Source organism: Bubalus bubalis, chromosome 2, assembly GCF_019923935.1.
Source record: "Bubalus bubalis isolate 160015118507 breed Murrah chromosome 2, NDDB_SH_1, whole genome shotgun sequence".
Classification (NCBI taxonomy): Eukaryota; Metazoa; Chordata; class Mammalia; order Artiodactyla; family Bovidae; genus Bubalus; species Bubalus bubalis.
The window spans coordinates 181,757,367-181,778,791 of NC_059158.1; the positions used below are offsets into that span (position 1 = coordinate 181,757,367).

General features: G+C 44.9%; 1 protein-coding gene and 1 pseudogene across 6 annotated transcripts in view; both read left to right on the forward strand.

Annotated features, from left to right (window-relative positions):
- The window catches only part of LUZP1 (leucine zipper protein 1), a 102,615-nt gene that overhangs the window by 51,679 nt on the left and 29,511 nt on the right, over positions 1 to 21,425 (forward strand). For 4 of the 6 annotated variants that reach the window (XM_006056549.4, XM_006056547.4, XM_006056551.4 and 1 more), the window contains exons 2-3: positions 18,610 to 18,814; positions 21,087 to 21,192. The gene's annotated coding sequence lies outside the window, so the exon portion shown is untranslated. The remainder of the gene's footprint in view (positions 1 to 18,609; positions 18,815 to 21,086; positions 21,193 to 21,425) is intronic. The other 2 variants (XM_006056548.4, XM_006056550.4) reach the window with 2 other exon arrangements.
- Positions 9,297 to 13,143, forward strand: LOC123465477 (annotated as a pseudogene).

Consider the following 21,425-nt stretch of genomic DNA (forward strand, 5'->3'; position numbering starts at 1 on the left):
TGAGACCCCCAACTATGACTTTGGGTGGGACTGACTTAGAATCTAACTTGTTTTTTTCCCAATTTGGCATTCTGTTTCCATTTCTCTGGTTCTTGGTTACTTTATCCTGCTTTAAATGATTTTTAATGGGTTTTGAGCTCTCAGTTATCATTCACTCAGTTCATTGTTATCGAGTTCCCACTCAAATGTGTGCCTGGGTTCATTGCAGGTGCCGTGTCCTTTGGTGTTTGTTTTTTAGAGACTAGATTTTATATGTTATTCTGTTTAGAATGTCAACTTGCTAATTACTTAAAAGTATTTAATATCTTAAGTAATTTTAAAAAGTTTAAATTTTTAATTTTGGGAAAGGCAGTTTATGTAAATTACAAGGTCAGAAAAACAATGGTCCACTTTTGGTTTGGGTACTGTGTGCTCATTTATAGGAGACAGACCTTCCTAACTGGAATAGGTGACCTTTGCTCTTGAAGAATTTGCTGTGGTGAGGAGAAAACGTAGACAGTTCAAATTGTTGAAGAAAATATAAAAACAAGTACAGCCTAAATCCGGTGTGCATTGCTGCCTGATTTGCAGGGGTGTTTGGTTAGTAGGTTTACACCTCCATGCTGGAGCAAGCTTTGCTCTTACCTCTTGAGCTTTACACACAAGGACATTAGCAAGAAGCTTTTGAGTATGGCTGTTTGTAGACATGAGATTTTTCTCCTTAGACTCAATTTATTTTTTCTTAAAACATAAAAATAATCCATATGACTGAGTCTCATAAGGACAAGGAAAATTTAGAAGGTAGTCAGCTCCATAAAGCAAAAGCAGCTAGGGGACTGATACCGCGCTCATTTGGAGAGGCCCGGGGAGCAGAGTGGTGATGCTCCTATTTTTCCTCCTTCCGGGCACTGAAGAAAGAGGCCACATAAGAAAGCCCTCCTTTCATTGATTTCAGTTTACCTTGGGTTAGAGAATTAAGATAAGAGCCTCAGTTTGCTCATTATAGTAAATGGATTTGATAATAACCTCCTTATAGACTTGTTATGAGGACTAATTGAGATTATGGAAGTGAAAGTACTTTGAGCTATGAAATAAAGTATAAATATTAGAAATTATTAGGTATATTATTTGGGGGGGAGGAGTAGTCCTGGACTTTTGAGGCCTTCTGGTAGGACATTGCTAGGGAGCCTTTGGGTTGTTTTAGAATCTGGACTTTCTTTAGTTGGTATCAATAAGGAAAATAATATTATTCAGTGTTTTTTGAAAGGGGTCTATATGCGGGAGATGAATCATTCTTATAAGTCTAGTGGTTACGATTCCTGGTTTTCATCCATGTGGCCCGGGTTTGACTCCCAGTGTGGGAAGGAAGAACTTTTGGGGCTTGCCAGGTGTGCCAGCTATTGGTAAAATGCCTGCCAATGCAGGAGACATAAGAGACATGGGTTTGATTCCTGGGTTGGGAAGATCCTCTGGAGGAGGAAATGGCAACCCACTCCATTATTCTTGCTCAGAGAATCCCATGGACAGAGGAGCCTGGCAGGCTAGAGTCCATGGGGTTGCAGAGTCAGACACGACAGATTCTGAGCTATGTAAGTACATGTATACTTACAAGAACAAAAGTATATGCACTCATAATTTGCAGCTATTTAACTATTGAACATTTAATGAATTATTATTGTGTGCCAGATTCTATACATATGCTTTGATTCAGAAACAAAATATATAATCCTGGCCTTTCAGGAGCTCTAGGTTTGGTGGGAGGAGATAAACCCACCAGTAAGTAATTATAGTACAGAATGATAAGTGCTATGCTAGAGATAAACCTAGGGTCCTTCAAAAAGGCTTGTTCTTACTCGATCCCTCTCACCTTCCTCTCCAAACTGCTTAAAAATTTAAGAGATCTTAGCAGGGCCTCGGAGAAGGCAATGGCACCCCACTCCAGTACTCTTGCCCGGAAACTCCCATGGATGGAGGAGCTTAGGCTGCAGTCGTGGGGTCGCTAGAGTCGGACACGTCACTTTCACTTTTCACTTTCACTCATTGGAGAAGGAAATGGCAACCCACTCCAGTGTTCTTGCCTGGAGAATCCCAGGGACGGGGGAGCCTGGTGGGCTGCCGTCTATGGGGTCACACACAGTCGGACATGACTGAAGCTACTTAGCAGCAGCAGCAGCAGCGGGGCCTAGAGAAAGGAAGCAGTTTGTGGAAGGCCACGGCCATAGCTAGTCAGAAATGAAGCTGGAACTAGAATCTGAGTTGTCATGCTCACTATCTCTTTCAGCTGTATTTTTTTTTTTTTTTTTTAGCTCTGTCAGCACTGACTTCGGTTTTTCTTCCCTTGTTCTGAATTCTTACTTTTAAATTTCAAAAAGTACCCCTTGCCCACTCCCTGTACCACCATCTTTCCAAGCTTCAGTTTTTTGTTTTTTTTTATTACCTTTTCTCACAGTTACTATTGAAATAGAATTAGGAAGACCTGGGAGTCTTAAGTTTGAGCTTGTTGAAGTGGATCACGTAGTTGGTGATGGACAGGGAGGCCTGGCATGCTGCAGTCCATGGGGTCGCAAAGAGTTGGACATGACTGAGTGACTGACTGTTGAAGTAGAAGAATGTTTCTTACCATTGGTCGCACATTAGGATTGCTCCTAGAGCTTTTATAAAATACGACACCTAAGATTCTGGTTTTTACTCCAATATTTGTTTGTTATTGAATATATCTATGCTGAAGTACACAAAAATACTCAATGATTTTTGTATGTGTAAGCAGTCATGTAAGGACCACTCACATCAAGATATGCACTGGATCAAAATACACAACATTTTCAAAACTCCAGAAGGCTCCCTCATGCTTCTTCCTTATCAATTGAGTGAGTGAAGTGAAGTTACTCAGTTGTGTCCAACTCTTTGCTACCCCCTGGACTGTAACCCCCCAGGCTCCTCCGTCCATGGGATTCTCCAGGCAAGAATACTGGAGTGGGTTGCCATTTCCTTCTCCAGGGGATCTTCCCAACCCAGGGATTAAACCCAGGTCTCCCACATTGCAGGCAGACGCTTTACTGTCTGAACTGAAGAGTTTAGAGGCCGTCAAATGGACATGACCTATAAAGGCAATTTTGATGGTTTTACATAGAAATGACCTCTAATGGAAGAGAACACAAATGGAAACTATTTGAGATACATTTCTGTGCAAAATGTAGTTTGCACATAATTCAGCATTTTAAATGAGCACTCTGCAACCGAGACCAAATATCAGTCATCTCTTGAGGTTTTCTACTATGTACCAACATCAAATCTACATAGGAACAAATGTTACTCCTGCTTTTCTCTTCTATATCAAATGTCCTGAAGCCTTTGTGTCTCTCTGGAGCGAGGCCGAGTTTCTGAAGGCACATTCCAGTATAAACATCATCGATGGGGTAGAGAAGGACCTGGTCAGTTACATTGTACAGTCTCAGGGCCAGGTGGCCGGAGTAGAGGAATCCGCCTCCTCCTGCATAAGGTGGGTAGATGCCAGTGTAAACAACTTCCGGGATGTAGTACTTGAGTTTCTTATCCCGATGAGGTCCAGCATTATAAATCACGTCACCAATAAACAAATTTTTGGCTTTGTTCCTGGATAAGCTATTCAAGTAATTCAGGAGATGATGGGTGTTCACAAAAACATCATCATTGCCCTTGAACACGAACTCAGCATTCGGGCAGGAAGTGCTCACCCACCTGATGCTTCTTCCTTATCAATTACTGGCTGCCTAAGTAATCACTTCCCTGTGGCTCAGACGGTAAAGAATCTGCCTGTAATGCAGGAGACCTGGGTTCGATCCCTGGGTCAGGAAGATTCCCTTGAGAAGTAAATGGCTACTCACCCCAGTATTCTTGCCTGGAGAATGCCATGGACAGAGAAGCTTGGTGGGGTACAGTCCATGGGGTCGCAAAACGTAGGACACGACTGAGCGACTAACACGCTTTCAAGTAGTCACGTATTCTGACTTCTGTCATCATTGACTCTTTGTGACCCCGTGAACCGCAGCACGCCAGGCCTCCCTGCCCATCACCAACTCCCGGAGTCCACCCAAACCCATGTCCATTGAGTTGGTGATGCCATCCAACCATCTGATCCTCTGTCGTCCCCTTCTCCTCCTGCCCTCAATCTTTCCCAGCATCAGAGTCTTTTCAAATGAATCAGCTCTTCACATCAGGTGGCCAGAGTATTGGAGTTTCAAGCTTTAGCATCAGTCCTTCCAATGATCTCCTTTAGGATGGACTGTTTGGATCCCCTTGCAGTCCAAGGGACTCTCAAGAGTCTTCTCCAACACCACAGTTCAAAAGCATCAATTCTTCTGCGCTCAGCTTTCTTTATAGTCCAACTCTCACATCCATACATGACCACTGGAAAAACCATAGCCTTGGCTAGACGGACCTTTGTTGACAAAGTAATGTCTCTGCTTTAAATATGATGTCTAGGTTGGTCATAACTTTCCTTCCAAGGAGTAAGCGTCTTTTAATTTCATGGCTGCAGTCACCATTTGCAGTGATTTTGGAGCCCAAACAAATAAAGTCAGCCACTGTTTCCACTGTTTCCCCATGTATTTGCCATGAAATGATGGGACCGGATGCCATGATCTTAGTTTTCTGAATGTTGAGCTTTAAGCCAACTTTTTCACTCTCCTCTTTCACTTTCATCAAGAGGCTCTTAGTTCTTCTTCACTTTCTGCCATAAGGGTGGTGTCATCTGCATATCTGAGGTTATTGATAGTTCTCCCGGCACTCTTGATTCCAGCTTGTGTTTCTTCCAGTCCAGCGTTTCTCATGATGTACTCTGCATAGAAGTTAAATAAGCAGGGTGGACATATACAGCCTTGACGACTCCTTTTCGTATTTGGAACCAATCTGTTGTTCAATGTCCAGTTCTAACTGTTGCTTCTAACTGTACAGGTTTCTCAAGAGGCAGATCAGGTGATCTGGTATTCCCATCTCCTTCAGAATTGTCCACAGTTTATTGTGATTCACACAGTCAAAGGCTTTGGTATAGTCAATAAAGCAGAAATAGATGTTTTTCTGGAACTCTCTTGCTTTTTCAATGATCCAGCAAATATTGGCAATTTGATCTCTGGTTCCTCTGCCTTTTCTAAAACCAGCTTGAACATCTGGAAGTTCATGGTTCACGTATTGCTGAAGCCTGGCTTGGAGAATTTTGAGCATTACTTTACTAGTGTCAATATGAACTTCAAAGATTGATTCTCCAACCTAAGAATCAGAGACTCTGACAAGAAAAAGCAGATATGATCACTTCCTTGTTGAAGTTTTTTTGTGGGGAATTGTAGACCTGAGATTTTCTTTTTTAATTAGCTGAACAAAATTGAAGATTAGAAAGTAGGTCATACCAGTTGAGATACTTGAGGTGTAATGAAAGAAAACTGTAAGGGATTAAAAAGTTAAATTTGCGCACAGCATAGGGAGCAAATGTTAAAATACTTATACTGGCCAGAGACTGATGTGCCCTAAGGGTGGACAAAATAAAGTACAGCAGGTAATGGTTTCCTACATGAGGAAGCCCTAGGGTGGTTCCTCCTAGTTTTTGCCAGGTGGCTGGTTCAGTCACCAAGTTGTGTCTGACTCTCTGTAACCCCATGGACTGCAGCACACCAGGCTTCCCTGTCCTTCACTATCTCCTGGAGTTTGCTCAAACTCATGTCCGTTGAGTCAGTGATACCATCCAACCATCTCATCCTCTGTTACTCTCTTCTCCTCCAGCCCTCGGTCTTTTGTAGCATCAGGGTTTTTTCTGGTGAGTCAGGTCTTTCTATCAGGTGGCCAAATTATTGGAGCTCCAGCTCCAGCATCAGTCCTTCTAGTGAATATTCAAGGTTGATTTCCTTTAGGATTGACTAGTTTGATCTCCGTGCAGTCCAAGGGACCAAGAGGCTTCTCCAGCACCACAGTTCAAACAATTGTCTCAAGGACCTTCTAGCAATTAGCCATCACATGACTCCACCCACCAGGGCTGCGTTGTTTAAATTATTTTAACTAACTCTTCAGCTGTAGGTGCTCAGTGGAGTTTTTGTGGGAAAGTGATAATGTAGGTCACTGGCATGGACTGAAATGTTAAATCCAGTTCAGGAAACCCAGGGAAGGTTACAGCATAGGGTCTGAGGTGCTGTGGCCCAGATTATTGGAACTAGGAGGACCCTTGGGTCTTGGATTTTACCCATCTCTGCCTCTTTCTTAGGCTTTTTGTTACAGAGAGTTTCAAACTTAAACAAAAGGAAACTTCATAACAAACTCCCATGTACCCACACAGCTGCAAGAGTTAAAAACTTATGGCCATCTTGTTTCATTTTTATAATTTATACCCTCATCCACTTGACCCCATCCTGTATTATTTTGAAACCCCATCCTGTATTATTTTGAAGCAAATTCCAGACATCAAATCATTTCATCTGTAAGCATTTCGGTGTGTATCCTTAAATAAAAGTTAACTTAAAAAAAAAAAAGTAATCTGGGAATTCCCTGGTGGTCCAATGGTTAGAATTCCATACTCTCATTGACAAGGGCCTGGTTTCAGTCCCTGGTCTGGGAACTGAGACACACCCCCCGCCCGCCCCCCGCCCGCCCCCCACCCAAACTGCAGAGTACAATCCAAAAAACAAACAAAAAAACCAACCAAGCAAACCCACATTTTTAATTTCATGTCAAAAAGTTAATAAGAATTCTTTAATATCATCAGATATCTAGTCATTCAACTTCTAATTATTTCATCAATGTAATGATTCTGTTTTGTTTTTTTACAGTTTTAATGTGGTCCGTACTTTGTGATTGATATGCCATTTAAGAATCTTTTAATCCATAGTTTCTCTCCACCCACCCACCCTGTTTTTGTTTAATACCAGAGTGTCTTTGCTATATGTTGCCACATAACACAATTTAACAGCATAAAACAATATGCATTTATTATATCACAACTTCTGTGGGTTAGGAGCCTGGGCCGGGCTTAGCTGGGTCCCCTGCTTCAGGATCTCATCCAGGGCTGCAGTCAGGGTGTCCTCCAGGGCTGCAGTCACTTCGTCATGTGCCAGCTTCAAAGTTCTCTCAGTGGTCATTGGCAGGATTCAATTCATTTGGGGTGTGGGACTGAGGACCTCAGTTCCTTGTTGGTTGGTGGGTAGTTGTGAGCATTCTGAGTCGCTTCAGTTGTATCTGACTCTTTGTGAGCCTATGAACTGTAGCCCACCAGGCTCCTCTGTCCAAGGGAGTCTCCAGGCAAGAATGCTGGAATGGATTGCCATTTCCTTCTCCAGGTGATCTTCCTGACCCAAGAATCAAACCTGAGTCTCGTACATTGCAGGCAGACATTAAATTCCTTTCCACATGGGCCTGTCCAGGGTAGCAACTAGCTTCATCAGACAAGAGGTAGCGAGAGAGTGAGTGAAGAGCGAGAAGGAGAGAGAGACAGGCAGCAAGAAAGAATTCAGTCCTTTGTACCTAATCTTAGAAATGACGTCTCATAACTCGTGCCATATTCTGTTTATTAGAAGCAAGTCATTAGGTCCAGCCCACACTCAAGGGGAGGAGCCCCCATAGAACATGGATACTAGGAGGTGGAGATCACTGGGAGCCAATTTGGAAGATCACTTCCCTTCTAGAGATGAACTTAGAGTCCAGGTCTGCTGACTCTGCCTTTTGACCATGTTATTGATGCCACTGGAGAGAAAAAGTGCCTCTAACCCCTGCATTCCACTTGCTTCTATCCATGTAATAACTCTGTTATGCAATTTCCTTCTATGATAGTCTGATAAATGTCGTGTTTATTTATGTTAGTAACCAGCAGTTGTTAAAAATCACAAGTAGGATAGGTTGATTGGCTCAGAGGTTGATCAAGGTAAAAAATCTTAAGAAATGAACTAGTCACCAATTCTTAAGAAAATACTGACTGTGTTTCACATTGTACCAGGCTTAGGGAGCTACAAAAGGAATATGAAAGGATAAGATAGTATATACTTATTGTGTGGAATGGACAGTAAGTGCTAAAAATGAGAAATCAGCATGGAGTCAATTCAGCCAGTACTTTTTGAGTGCTTTCTGTGTACAGAGCTCTATGTTAAGTGCTATGGGGAATATTAAACTCAGTGAGACAAGCTTCTGCTCTCTCCTTAGGAGATGATATAAGATAAAGCTATAATGCAAAGCAGACTGGAAGTTGCTCAAGTAGAGAGATGAAATGCTTTGAAAGATAAGATGGAGTGGCTTAGAATATCCAAGCCATTTGAGATCAAGTCTAATGTCTTTACCTTTTTGGGGACATGGAGCAATTTAGTCAGAGAAGTTCAAGAAACCTTGCTAAGATAAGGGAATCATGTGGATTTAGAAAGAATATAGGTTTTTCAGGTGCCAGGGACAGAGGGACTTGGGTTGGAGATAGGTAGCCTTGGGTCATAGAACAGAGTACACCGGAACTGGGGACGTTGTCAGTCAGACTTACACCTAACCTGGCCAAAGGTAAGCTCTAACTGCTTTGTGGACCTGTCGTATCCAGTAACCGCGTGTTAGGCGTGCAGAGCACTGTCACATGCACTGTCGAGTGTGATACTGCCACTCTTGTAGGCATGGCAGATTGTTGTTTCTGTCTTAACAAATGAGGAAACTTTGAGTAAAGTTTTTCTGAGTAAGAGAATTAGAATAATTCTCTACAAGGGTCCAGAACTAATAAATTGGAGAAAGACTAGGACCTAGGATCCCATCACCTTCTGTACATCCCAGTGTGTGTATATGAGTGTTTTGTTTTTAATACTGAAGGCATTGGCTTGAGACTTGTTGGCAGGCATGACTTACTAAAAGAGCATGATACAGAGACACAGCCTCAACTGCAAGAAGGAGCTTGGAGGGGGTCATGGGAGACCCTGGCAGGGAGCCTGACCTGTTTCTTCTCACTCAGGGATCCTCCCTGCCCTTTTAGATGTTGCTTGGTTACACCTCTGGCCCCACCCACCCACCTTTTTTAGTACTACTTTAAAACTCTTTAGGTTGGAACTGGGCAAGTAAATTTCTCAAGCTTCTTCTCCTTTTCTTGGTGCGCATAGACAGAGGAAAAGAGAAACTAAATGAACTTGGGCAGGGGATGTAAGGTTTAATCAGAATGCTAATGAGAAGAAAATTGAATTAACATTTGTAGCATGTATTTCGGAGAAGGCGAAGGTACCCCACTCCCGTACTCTTGCCTGGAAAATCCCATGGATGCAGGAGCCTGGTAGGCTGCAGTCCATGGGGTCACTAAGAGTCAGATACGACTGAGCGTCTTCACTTTCATGCATTGGAGAAGGAAATGGCAACCCATTCCAGTGTTCTTGCCTGGAGAATCCCAGGGACGGGGGGCCTCATGGGCTGCCATCTAGGGGGTCACACAGAGTCGGACACGACTGAAGCGACTTAGCAGCATGTATTTGATGCTAGGCCTGTGTGCTTAGGCACTTATATAACTCTTACAACAAACACTGCCATGAAGTTTGGATATTATCATTTCTGTATCCACTTGAAAACAACTAAGATCATGAGATTTAGCCCCTGACCTGATAGGAGACTGAATTATAGTGGGAACCCAGATTCCCAGCTCCTAAGACTAAGTGTGCTCTTCCCATTATAGTGTGTTGCCTGGGGAGCAGGCAGGGTGGAGAGGGAGTGTGGAAGAAAGACAAAGGGAAGTGCTCTCGGGGCTATAGAATGGAAACAGACTTCTTGTTGGGGTAGAAATAATGACCCCCAGTTGTGCCTTGAAGTTAAAATGGCAGCAGAAAACCTTTTAAACGCAGGCCTTTTAGTAAGAAAGCCCAGTATTCTGTTCCTGACAGCACTTAGTGAAAGAATATAGAAGCGCAGATGAGATGTACATGTAAACAAAAACTTCTAGAGACTCTGTGCATTTAGGAACCAGTCCAAAGTTTCATTTAGGCGGTGTCCTGAGCTGGGTGTGAGGGCGTGAAACTTCTGGGTGACTTGCAGCGTGTGAATGCAGCGGTGCTGCTTGGACGAGTGACACAAGAAACAAAGCAAAGCAACTCTTTAAACAGAAGCAGAACAACTCTTCTTCCTCAGCCCCACATTCTCTTTAATCCATCACCTTTGCTTTCAAATAGCCAAACTTTTCAAAAAAAGTTGTCTATACTCACTGCCTCTCTCTACTCACTCAGCTCCGGTCTGGCTTCTGCGCTTATCATTTCAGTGCAACACCTCTTACTAAGGTCACTGATGTTCTCCATGAAGCTGAATTCAACAGACACTTTCCGTCTTTAATTTTCTCAGTCAAGATGACACTGTTGACCACCCAGCTTTTCCGGAAACAAACCCTCTCTTCTCTTGGCTCCAGTGACTTACTGTCTTCCTCGTTGTTTTTGCAGGCGCATCCTCCATTCCTCAGCTATTAAATGCTCTGCTGTCCCAGGCCCTCCTCTCTCCTTGTAGTGGACACTCTCCCTGGGCGATATCATCTGCCCCATTGACTTTAGTAGCCACACCTCTTACACATGACTCATAAACGCATGTCTCCAGCCTAGATCACTTCCCTGTGCTGATTTATTGTCAGTCAGTCTCTGTTCTAGACCTTGGGGATACCGTGAAGGGCTAACAGAAGGCGATGGTAGGGGTGGGGAGGAAGAGACAAGCAATAAACAAATAGACAAAGTGTCAGATAGGGTTGAGTGTTAAGGTGAGGATAACTAGGGTGATAGGTTAGAGGGTGAGAGCTACTTTAAATCGGCTGGTCAAGTCTTCACAGAGGTGGTGAAATTTAAGCTGACTCTTCAGTGACTAAAAGGAGCTAGCTGTACAAAGGGAAGGGAACAGTGCAGAGGCCCTAAGACGAGAATGTACAATGTGTGTGCAAGGAACAGAAAGTGAGGGGGAACCTGGTGGGCGATGAGGTCGGAGATGTAGGGGCCAGATTATGTAGGGTCTTGTAGGCCGTGGTGAGGACTTTGTATTATACTAAGTGAAAGGGAAAGCCATTAGAGATTAGAGTCTTGATCTGATTAAATTTTTAGAAATTTAATTCACCATTATTTGGTGAATGGGGACAGCCAGTAGCAGGGAGACTTAAGGAAAGGCTATTGCAGTTGGTAGGGTCAGAGTCTAGGTGTTTGGACCAGAGTGCTTATTTGGAGTGTAGAGGGTAGAGGGACAGACTCCAGAAAATCTGAAAGTAGAGTTGATGGGACTTGGTGGTGGATTTGCATGTGGCACGTGAGGGAAAGAAGAATCCAGGATGATTCCAGGTGTTTGGCCTGGACAGTTGGGTGGATGGTGTGGCTGTGAACTGAGATGGGGAAAGAGGAATGGCGTTGGGGAGAGAAGAGTGGACAGTGAAGACCAACAAGAGTATAAGAAGCTTTTCACAAAAATGGCACCAAAGGTGAAGAAGGAAGCCCCTGCCCCTTCCAAAGCCAAAGCAAGGGCTTTTAAGGCCAAGAAAGCAGTGTTAAAAGGTGTCTACAACCACAAAAATAGAAGATCCAGACGTTGCCCACCTTCCAGTGGCCCAAAACACTGCAGCTAAGGAGGCAGCCCAAATGTTCTTGGAAGAGCCGCCCCTTGGAGGAACAAACTTGACCACTCACTATGCCATCATCAAATCTCTCCCCACCCCCTCCCCCAAATCAGCCATGGAGAAGATAGAAGACAGCAACACACTGGTGTTCACTGTGGATGTCGGGACCAACCAGCACCAAACTAAACGGCTGTGAGAAGCTCTAGGACACTGATGCGACTAAGGTCAACACCCCGATCAGGCCTGATGGAGAGAAGCCATTTGTTTGATTGGCTTCTGACTATGGTGCTTTGGCTGTTGCCAACAAAATTGGGATCATCTAAACTGAGCTGGCTAATTCCACATATAAAAGTTTTCAGTAAATTTAAAAAATACATGAGACTGTGGATTTGATGTTGATTAGATGTCTGGGTAGAGATGTCAGGTAACTTGTTGGATATGCTACTGGAGTTTGGGGTGGGGGGCGGTCACTGCTGAGGAAAGCTTTTGCAGCCATTGGGCTTCAAAAGTGCTGGGACTGGATGAGGTTACCCAAAGAAATGAGGTTGCAGATAAAGAGGCCCAGGACCGGCGCTTGTCGAGTAGAGGAGGAGCCAACAAAAATGAGTGACAGCGAGGCAGTGGAGTAGGCAGAAGTTCAGGAAAGTATGCTGTCCTGCAATTAAGGAAGAAAGTGTTTTGATGGCGAAAGAGTGGTTATTTGTGTTAATGCTGTTTAGACGTCAAAGAGATGGTCTAGAATTTGGCAACATTGAGGCCTTTGACCCTTATGAACAGTCTGGTGTGCTGAGGATAGAAGACTGGAGTGAACTGAGAGGAGGAGAGAGGAGGAACAGAGAGTGTAGACAACCTTTCAAGAGAAGAGACATTGGAGCTGGAGTGGTGGAGGAAGTGAGCTCGAGAGAGAGTTTATTCTTTTTTTTTTTTTTTTTTTTGGTCTTGTTTTTTAAGATCAGAAATTCTAGAATCTTGCTTCTCAAATGTGGCCTCGGACCTGAAAGTGTGCAAGTAAAAGTGCTAGTCGCTTGGTTGTGTCCGACTCTTTGCGACCCCGGGGACTGTAGCCTGCCAGGCTCCTCTGTCCATGGGATTCTCCAGGGAAGACTACTGGGAGTGGGTTGCTAGTTCCTTCTTCAGGGGATTTTCCCAACCCAGGGATCAAAGCCAGGTCTCCTGCATTGCAGGCGGACTCTACCATCTGAGCCTCCAGGGAAGCCATATATGGTAGTACTGTGTATGATCTGTACATAGCTCACTTCACACATGACTCACTATTTGAGCTCACCAATACCCTTACTGGTCTACCATTTGAGAAGCCCACGGATCGTGTGCTTGGATGTCACAGCAGTGTCACGTTGCCGCACAAACGTCTACATCCGGCCTCTCAATTGCTGTACCTGGAGTGGTACAGAAATAGTCAAATGGTTATTCCAGTGTCATGAAATGGTTATTCCAGTGTCATGCATGCATGTGAGAGTCGGGCCATAATGAAGCTGAGTGCCAGGGAATCGATGCTTTTCAACTGTGGTGTGGGAGAGTCCCTTGGACTGCAAGGAGATCAAAGTTGTCAATCCTAAAGGAAATCAATCCTGAATAAATATTAGAGGGACTGATGTTGAAGCTGAAGCTCCAGGACTTTGGCCACCTGATGCAAAGAGCTGACTCATTGGAAAAGACCCTGATGCTGGGAAAGATTGAAGGCAGAAGGAGAAGGGGACGACAGAGGACAGGATGATTGGATGGCATCACTGACTCAGTGGACATATGTTTGAGCAAGTTCTGGGAGATGGTGATGCTTGGTGTGCTGCAGTCATGGGGTCGCAAAGAGGTGGACGTGACTGAACGACTGAACAATGACATCATCCTGGTAACAGTTTGTGAGCCAGTGCCAAGTTTGTGGATCAGACTTCAAGTAGCTAATTTCTTGAGCATGTTTGTATGCTGGTGGACGCGAATCTTTAAAGAGAGAAAACAATGATGTAAGAGGGAGTAGGGATAACTGTATATGAAGCTAAGAGGAAACTAGAGCCATAGTAGGTATGAAAGGTTGTACTTTATATACCAGTGGAGACTCTTCATTATCACAGTAGGGGAAGCAGAATGCTGGTGTGTGGTTAGATCTGAAGTTAGAAAAATGATGGTCTGACTGTTGCTTCTTGGTTTTGATACTGTTTCAGATTTGACTGGGGAGCCACCTTGATGTCAACCTGTATTTAACAAAAGTTCCATTTCAGCAAGGATACATGCATATCAGATAAAGAACATAGTGAACTGGATACTACTGAATGTTTCCTCTTGGTGACAGGGTTATTAGCTGCTGGGGGCTGGAGGTTTATCGGGAAGGAAAAAAGATGTGAATCATCTTGGGGAGTAGAAAAGTGAACCTACTAAGGGAAATGTAGCAGGATTGCTGGCAGCTTTGAGAGAAAATTGTTGGAAATTTGTGGTGATCAATTTAAAATCTTATCAGTCAATATGGTTATATTTTCTCTAGAGATACAAGTTAGGTTATAATTTAGATGCTTTGGTGTTGGCCTGGAGAGGTTGTTAATTTGGTTTAACAAGGGCTGAAGTTTTACTGGTTGAATATGAAGAAGGAATGCACAGGACCAGCCGTGAGGGAAGTGAGGGCACAACGGGGAGGGGTGTAATTCCGTTACGTTACTTAACCTTAAATCAAGTCGTATCTGTTTAGTACTGAATATAGTATCTGTTTCACAGAGTTGCTGTGAGGATTAAGTTCGTTGATATAAATGGTATGTACCAGGCGAGCAGGGCCTGGTACATCGCGGGTGCGCTGGGGCATCAGTGATGTGCCCTGTTACTGCTGCTTCTGGACCACAGGACCCGCCTCCTTTCTGATCTCTTGGCACCATCTTTACCTCCTTCCATCTGTTGTTCATACTGAAGTCAAAGTGATCTTCTTGAAATGTGTACATATTTCAAAAGTTATCTCTTTTTAACACTTAGATGACTTAAGCTGTTTGGATAAAGACGCAAACCCATAATTTGGGCTCCAGGGGCCTACATGATAGGACTCTCTCCAAATGTCTCCCGCCTCATTGCGTCTCTTGTATTTAATGTTTCTCCCTCTTTGGTTACATCGACTTACTTTAGTTCCGCTAGCTCACTGTGCTCCCTCTTCTACTTGGAACGTTCTCACCCTGGTTGGAGCTTTTGTAGACCTAGGCCAGCGGGTCACTTTCTATTAATGGTATTTCATGTATTTTGTATTTTATATGATTCTTTAGTCCTGTCCCACATGGTCTAGCAGTTAGGATTCTTGGTTTTCACCTAGACGGCCAGGGTTTGACTCCCAGTGTGGGAAGGAAGAACTTTCTGGGCTTCCCAGGTGGTGCTAGTGGTAAAGAATCTGCCTGTCATGACAGGAGTCATAAGGGACATGGGTTTGATCCCTGGGTTGAGAAGATCTTCTGGAGGAGGGCATGGAAACCCATTCCAGTGTTCTTGTCTGAAGAATCCCATGGACAGAGGAGCCTGGTGAGCTACAGTCCATGGGGTTGCAAAGTCCAGTCAGAACTTAGAAAAGTATCGTATTAAACAGTAAATGCCTTGAAGACAATCTGTTTCTACTCACTGTTTTATTCCCAGTGCTTGCCCCAGAGCCTAATGCATTACCAGCCAATATTTGAATGAATGAACAAAGTACCCATCAACCTCATGAAGGTTTGTGACATTTGGACTGTGGATCAGGACTGACTTTTCTTTGGGTGAGATCTGAGAGCTGATTGCTTAGAGAGTTATAAAGGAGAGGAGAAAGCAAATTTTGGGACAGAAATAGCTAGGTGAGACTCCACTTATCAGTTACCACTTATTAGCTCCATGACTTTGAACCTTTAATTTCCTCTCATTTATAAAATAAGCATGATGGTATTTTCCTGATAGGGTTACTGTGAGGATTAAATTAGGTGACAGAAGCATTGGGTTCCTTGCTTCTTAGGGTGGTTTCTGTGACTTGCTGTCTAACTACATTCACCGTTGTTGTTTAGTTGCTCAGTCACATCCAACTCTTTGTGACCCCATGGACTGTAGTCCGTCAGGCTCCTTCAGTCCATGGGGTTTCTCAGGCAAAAATACTGGTGTGGGTTGCCATTTCCTTCTCCAGGGGATCTTCCCAACCCAGGGATCAAACCTGCATCTCCTGCATTGGCAGGCAGGTTCTTTACCACTGAGCCACCAGGGAAGCCCATTTGCCATTACTTGTTACAGTCCTTATGGCTCCTTGATACCCTAATGATAGACTTCTAGAGGTTAAAGGCAGCCAGCATGTTCTTCTGAAGCAGCCAACTTTGTTAAAGCAGGTGACTAACCAACAATTTCAGGCATGTGGTTCGGTTGCTAAACCCCACAAACATGGGCTAATTGCAAGGAGGCCTAGTCTCAATTATAACCTACTAGTTAGGGAAGGAAGCAGAAGAGCCAGGTGGCATTCTCGAGGGCCTGCATTTAAACAGAAATGCTAATCGCAAGCTAGTCTTACCAGTTGTTTGTTAGTAATAAGGTCTTAAGAGCCTAAGACCTTTCTTTTCAATTCCAGTCTGTATTTTTGACCCTTTGTTGGGCAAAGCTTCTTTAGTGAACTGAAGAAAAACCCTGTAGCTCAGAGGTGGGATTACTAGATACTAGTCCTGTCTCTGTTTCCTAAAAGGTCTCCTAAAAGGGTCACACAGCTCTCAGTCTGTTTGCTCATCTGTCATATGGAGGATAAGAGAGTATCTTCTTCTCATCTTAAGAGTTTCAGGAGTAATAAGTTATCCTGGGAGGAGCAGAAAAGGAAAGACATTATTCGAGTAGAGATAATTCGAGCAGACATTATCCTCCATCAGAGATAAGTGTTGAAATCTCTGTTATTAACACAATTTAAGAATTAATCACAGCGCTTGAGAACAGAGCACTTGCACTGGACTCTCTTCCCTGCGGGCAGGTGGCCCAGGTAGGAGGGCAGGGCTTACGGAAGCTGACAAGTCTTGCAGCTGAACTCCAACGCGATGACCTCAGTGGGGTGCTGGCACGAGGCTGGCTGTCGCTGGCTGTCGCCAAGTTGCTCTCTTCAGCTCCCCGACTGCCGTTTGATTGGTCCCACCCCATCCTGCTAGGAGCCTGTTTCCTAGGTTGGATTTTGTTGAAGAGACCACACAGGGCAGAGAAAGGTTAAAATCCCTCCTGACTTTTTTCACTAATAATCCTGAGAATGCCACCTCAGCAGTTATAGGGGAAAACATGACTATCTCCTGGCTTCTCAGTACAGACAGTGGAGCATTAGATTTGAATCTTAGGACTTTGAATAGTATGGTTGTCTCAGGTTTACATTTTTTCCCCTGCCTTCTCATTCTCCACCTTTATACTTTCTTCTTTGCTTATGTTTGAAAGGCCACAGGAGGTTAATTAGTAGATGGTCCAAAGAATTGCAGGTAATGGTTTCTCTGTGATCCTTAGTCATTCTGGTTCTCTCTGATAACCTGTTTTTCTGATAACAGAAAGTAATCACCGCATACACTTAGGTGAAAGGCCTGAGGGTGAATTTTCTAGAGACTGTGGATGACCCATTTATTTCAGTTTGAATAATTTCTGTTGACCTACAAGTTTCATCGAGTCTTTTCTGTATAATCTCCATTCTCTTCTTAAGCCCACTCATTCAGAGAACTTTAAAATTTCCGATCCTGCATTTCTATTCTAAAATTTCCACCCCCCATCCCTGGCCCCCCTCCCCCCGCCACCACCAATTTCTCTGCTTTTAATAGCTGTTACAATAGCTGCTTTACTATCCTTGTTTGATGATCCCAACATCTGGGTCATCTTAGTGTTGGCCTCTGTGGATTTGCTGTTGTTGTTTTCTAACTCTTGCAGATGGGTTTACTTCTTTTAGTTCTTCGTGTGATTCGGATTGTGTCCTTGACATGGATGCATGTGAATGTTATGTTATAGAGGCTGATTTCCATTGCTGTGTTTATTTCGGCAGGCAGGTGCCTTGGGCAGACTTCAGTTGCACATTCTGTCTCACGTGTGGCGGGTGGCTGTGCGCGTCTCAGCCCGGTCCTTTTGTCCTTAGCGGAGGTCCTTGGATTCTGCCCCATGCAGCTGTGGTTCAGGGTCAGCTGGAGGCTGGGCAGAGCATCAGGCAGAACCTGGGCTCTCCATGTCTGGCTGTCTTCTTCTCGTTGTCTGCGGCTGCCCTGGTCTCCCTGTCCTCCGGTTCCCATGAACAGAAAGCCTTGGGTTTGATTTTTAATTGGAACTTCAGCTGGACAGCCCTCAAGTCAAAGCTCCAAAAATGGGGAATTCATGCCCTGCCAGTCCTTTCTTCCAGTTTTCAACTCTCTAAATTCTGCTGCTGGCCACTGTGCACTTCAGATAGTCCTTTCTTTTTGTATTGTGTTCAGAGTGTTTGGTTGTTTGCCCATGACAGGAGTGTACTGGAAGCAGAACTCCCCACTGGCATTTTAGCCATTATTAAAGTGTTTGGGGACAGAGGTGATACACACTTAAGAGAGTTTTGTTGTTGCGTGGATTAACTCATGTATTATAGGTCAGCAGCATTTCAGGTGGTGGTGCTTCTCCTGGCCCTTCGGTCCCTTCAGGCTTCTGATGCTGGCTGTACCGGGACAGCGGGAATAGTGTTGTAGGTCCGCACATCACAGCACCAGCTACAGCTTCGCGCAGAAGCACAGGGCGAGTGGCCCACAGACCGGCTCTTCGTCCTGGTTTTGCCACAGAAGGAGCAAGCGTGCCTGGTGTGCTGGCTGACTCCAGCGTCACCATTCCCCTGACGCAGTTACTAATACTACAGCGGGCCCTGCGTTTACCCACGGTTCTGACCTGGTGCCTTTAGTCATGTCACCGCAACCTAGGTCTGAGCCCAGAGAGTAAGAGAACTTTACGTTCAGCAATCAAATGAGGATGGACTGATGCGTTTCCTTTCTGTGGCTTGTTAATTATCTCAGGTGGACTCAATGTGTTCACTTCAGCCAGCTTTGCTACCTTGGGCCGGTTTCTTCTCCTTTGCTGGACTCCTCTTCTCTGGGAGATGAGGCAGTTGGACTCCGCGTGATCTGTAAGGGCCCTTTTATCTCCTTTCCTAGACAGATAGCGCGTGCACGCAGAACCACCACCATTAGCACCAACAGGAACAGCACAAAGCACCAGAAGAAGTGCCTCGGGCAAGTGGCGTGGCGAGATCTGTCAGGGCCGAAAGGCTCTGAAGAGGCAGCGCTGAAGAGTTGGAGGATGTTTACAGTTATCCTTTGTTTCTGGGGACAGAGGACCAGTACACCGAGGATGCAAGAAGTAAGTGACATTCAGGAGCAAAGGAAAGAAATCATTTGCCCTTAGAAATAAGGAGAGAGACTGTGTCAGTGGAAAACAAATGAGGATCATCTGGAGTTCCTGTTTGCTTGCTTTTTGGCAGGGTATGCTATCCTGTCCTGAAGAGACGGGCTCCCAGGCTTTATTAATAGGCCAGCAGCTTTGGCTGGAGGTGGGGCAGCGGCTTCAGTAGAGGCGCTGCTGCCACTGTTAGGGCTGCAGAGACCATGGGGGTGACAGACCAGATTTATGTGGCCATTTCTTGGAGTTTAGAATTTTTATGTAGGAAAGGTTCTAGGCTATGCAAAGGAAGGGATGTGTATGTGTGTAAAAAGGGTGGAGGGGGCAGGACCGAAGGTCTGTGGGCCAGTCCTGCTGTTTGAATAGCAACCACACTTAATCTGCTTAGATTGATTCTTTTTTTGAAGCCTGCCCGCCCAAGCCGTCCCTCGGGTGCTGCCCTTAGTACAGGTCCTTTTTCTTCTTCTTTTCTAGCTGTGTTCATCGCTTATCAGTAATTCTCTCTTAGGTCTTATTGGCTTGAGACTTCAAGCCTTCGTCTTTTTAAAGGCCATTTGGGAAAAGCTATCATTTTATTACTACTCCATCTTTATTCTAGCCTTTCTCCCCAGGAGGATGGAGGTACAGGCAGATTCTGTATATGTGAATGTGTTATGGGGTTGGTAGTAGAGGTGTGGAAATTGGATTAAAGGGGACCTAGCAACAGGAGAAGGCAATGGCACCCCACTCCAGTACTTTTGAAAATCCCATGGACGGAGGAGCCTGGTAGGCTGCAATCCTCGGGGTCGCTAGAGTCGGGCATGACTGAGCGACTTCACTTTCACTTTTCACTTTCATGCATTGGAGAAGGAAATGGCAACCCACTCCAGTGTTCTTGCCTGGAGAGTCCCAGGGACGGGAAGCCTGGTGGGCTGCCGTCTATGGGGGTCGCACAGAGTCGGACACGACTAAATCGACGCAGCAGCAGCAGCAACCTTGCAGGGAGGTCACAGGGAGGTCACAGGGTGGTCTGTGGGGGTATGCAAGGGAGGGATGGGCAGCTGTGATGAAAGGAGGTGCCATGGGTGCAGGACCACGTACGGAAACCTCTAAGCTTGCCACTAGCTTAGAAGCCATCTTTCCATTCTTCCTTAAGACCGGGATCGACAGATGTTTAACCTAGATCTTCCACCTTCGTTTACTCTTCTCCAGAGTTGGGGTAAGATTCAGTGGGTTAGGAGGCTTTTCAACTCTCTTGTAGAAGGTTTGTTACAAAACTGGGGGTAAAGTTTGCAGACAGAGAGGCTCTATTTTTTAAATTTTGTTTTATTTTCTATTTGGCTGCTCTGGGTCTTGGCTGCTGCACGGACTTTCTCTAGTTGTGAGTAGGGGCAGCTCGCTAGTTTTGGTGCCCAGCCTTCTCCTTGCAGTGGCTTCTCTTTGTGGAGCGTGGGCCCTAGGACACATGGGCTTCAGTAGCTCAGTGGGCGGGCTCAGTAGTTGCCGCGCATGGGCTTACTGGCCCCAAGGCATGTGGGATCAAGCCCGTGTCCCCCGCCTTGGCAGGCCGATTCTTAACCACTGGGCCACCAGGAAAGTTCAAGAGGCTCTGTTTTTGTTCTGATTGATATTGGCTGGTTCAGGGCTGTTTTGAGAACCAAGTCTAGAAGGTACCCCAATGAGAGTCAGCATGGTGACATGACTTTTGTAATTGGACAGTCTTGGATTTAAAGTCTCTTTCACTCACAACTAAGATGTTGGACAAGTCACTTGTCTTGTTGAAATTTAGATTCTTTGTCTATAAGGGAGTAACATTATTGTGGTATTGTCTGGTGTAAAACATAAAACATATTGTCCAGGGTGTGGTGGATACTCCACAGATGTTTGGGTTTTTTTCCTTGCCCATATTGCAGAACATCTGATTTTTAGTGGAATCCCAGCTTCAGCCCTAAGCAGCTGTGTGACTCACTCTTTCCAAGTTTAGTTTCCTTCCTTAAAATGAGGGCATTGAACTAGATTTCTGAGATCCCTTCTGGATGTAAGCTGTCATATGAATGTTTAGACCATTGGGGAATGTATAGGTTTGTTAATTTCAGGAATGACAGTGTAGTCTTGAGACCATGCCATCCGATAGGAAAGGGGAAGTTTCCAGAGCCAGATGCCCCTTCTTCCCTGAGGAGGGAGACAGGCTCAGCCCAGTCTTGTGCGATTCACATTTTACCTATCTCTGCCCTTCTATTTATATTCTCTCCAGGTCAAGAGGCAGCTGCCATTGCAGTGTAGTGCGTGACTGTGTCCACGACAGCAAGCATCAGGGGAGCAGCCAGAAGCATTGACAGGAAACTTCAGTCACCTAAATGGTAAGTGTGACACAGTGTGCGCAGCCACGCGGGGCGAGGGAGTAGTTTCTGTAGTCTGTACAGTTTTTCCACCGTTGCGAGAGAGGGAGGCATTTCTTGATGATCCCTTCTGAACCAGGTTCTGTGCTAAGCACCTCACATGTTTTCTCACTCAGCCTACCAGCCAGTCTGCCATTTATTGAACACTTACTATATGCCAGACATTATCTCCCTTAATATTTACACCAAAACCC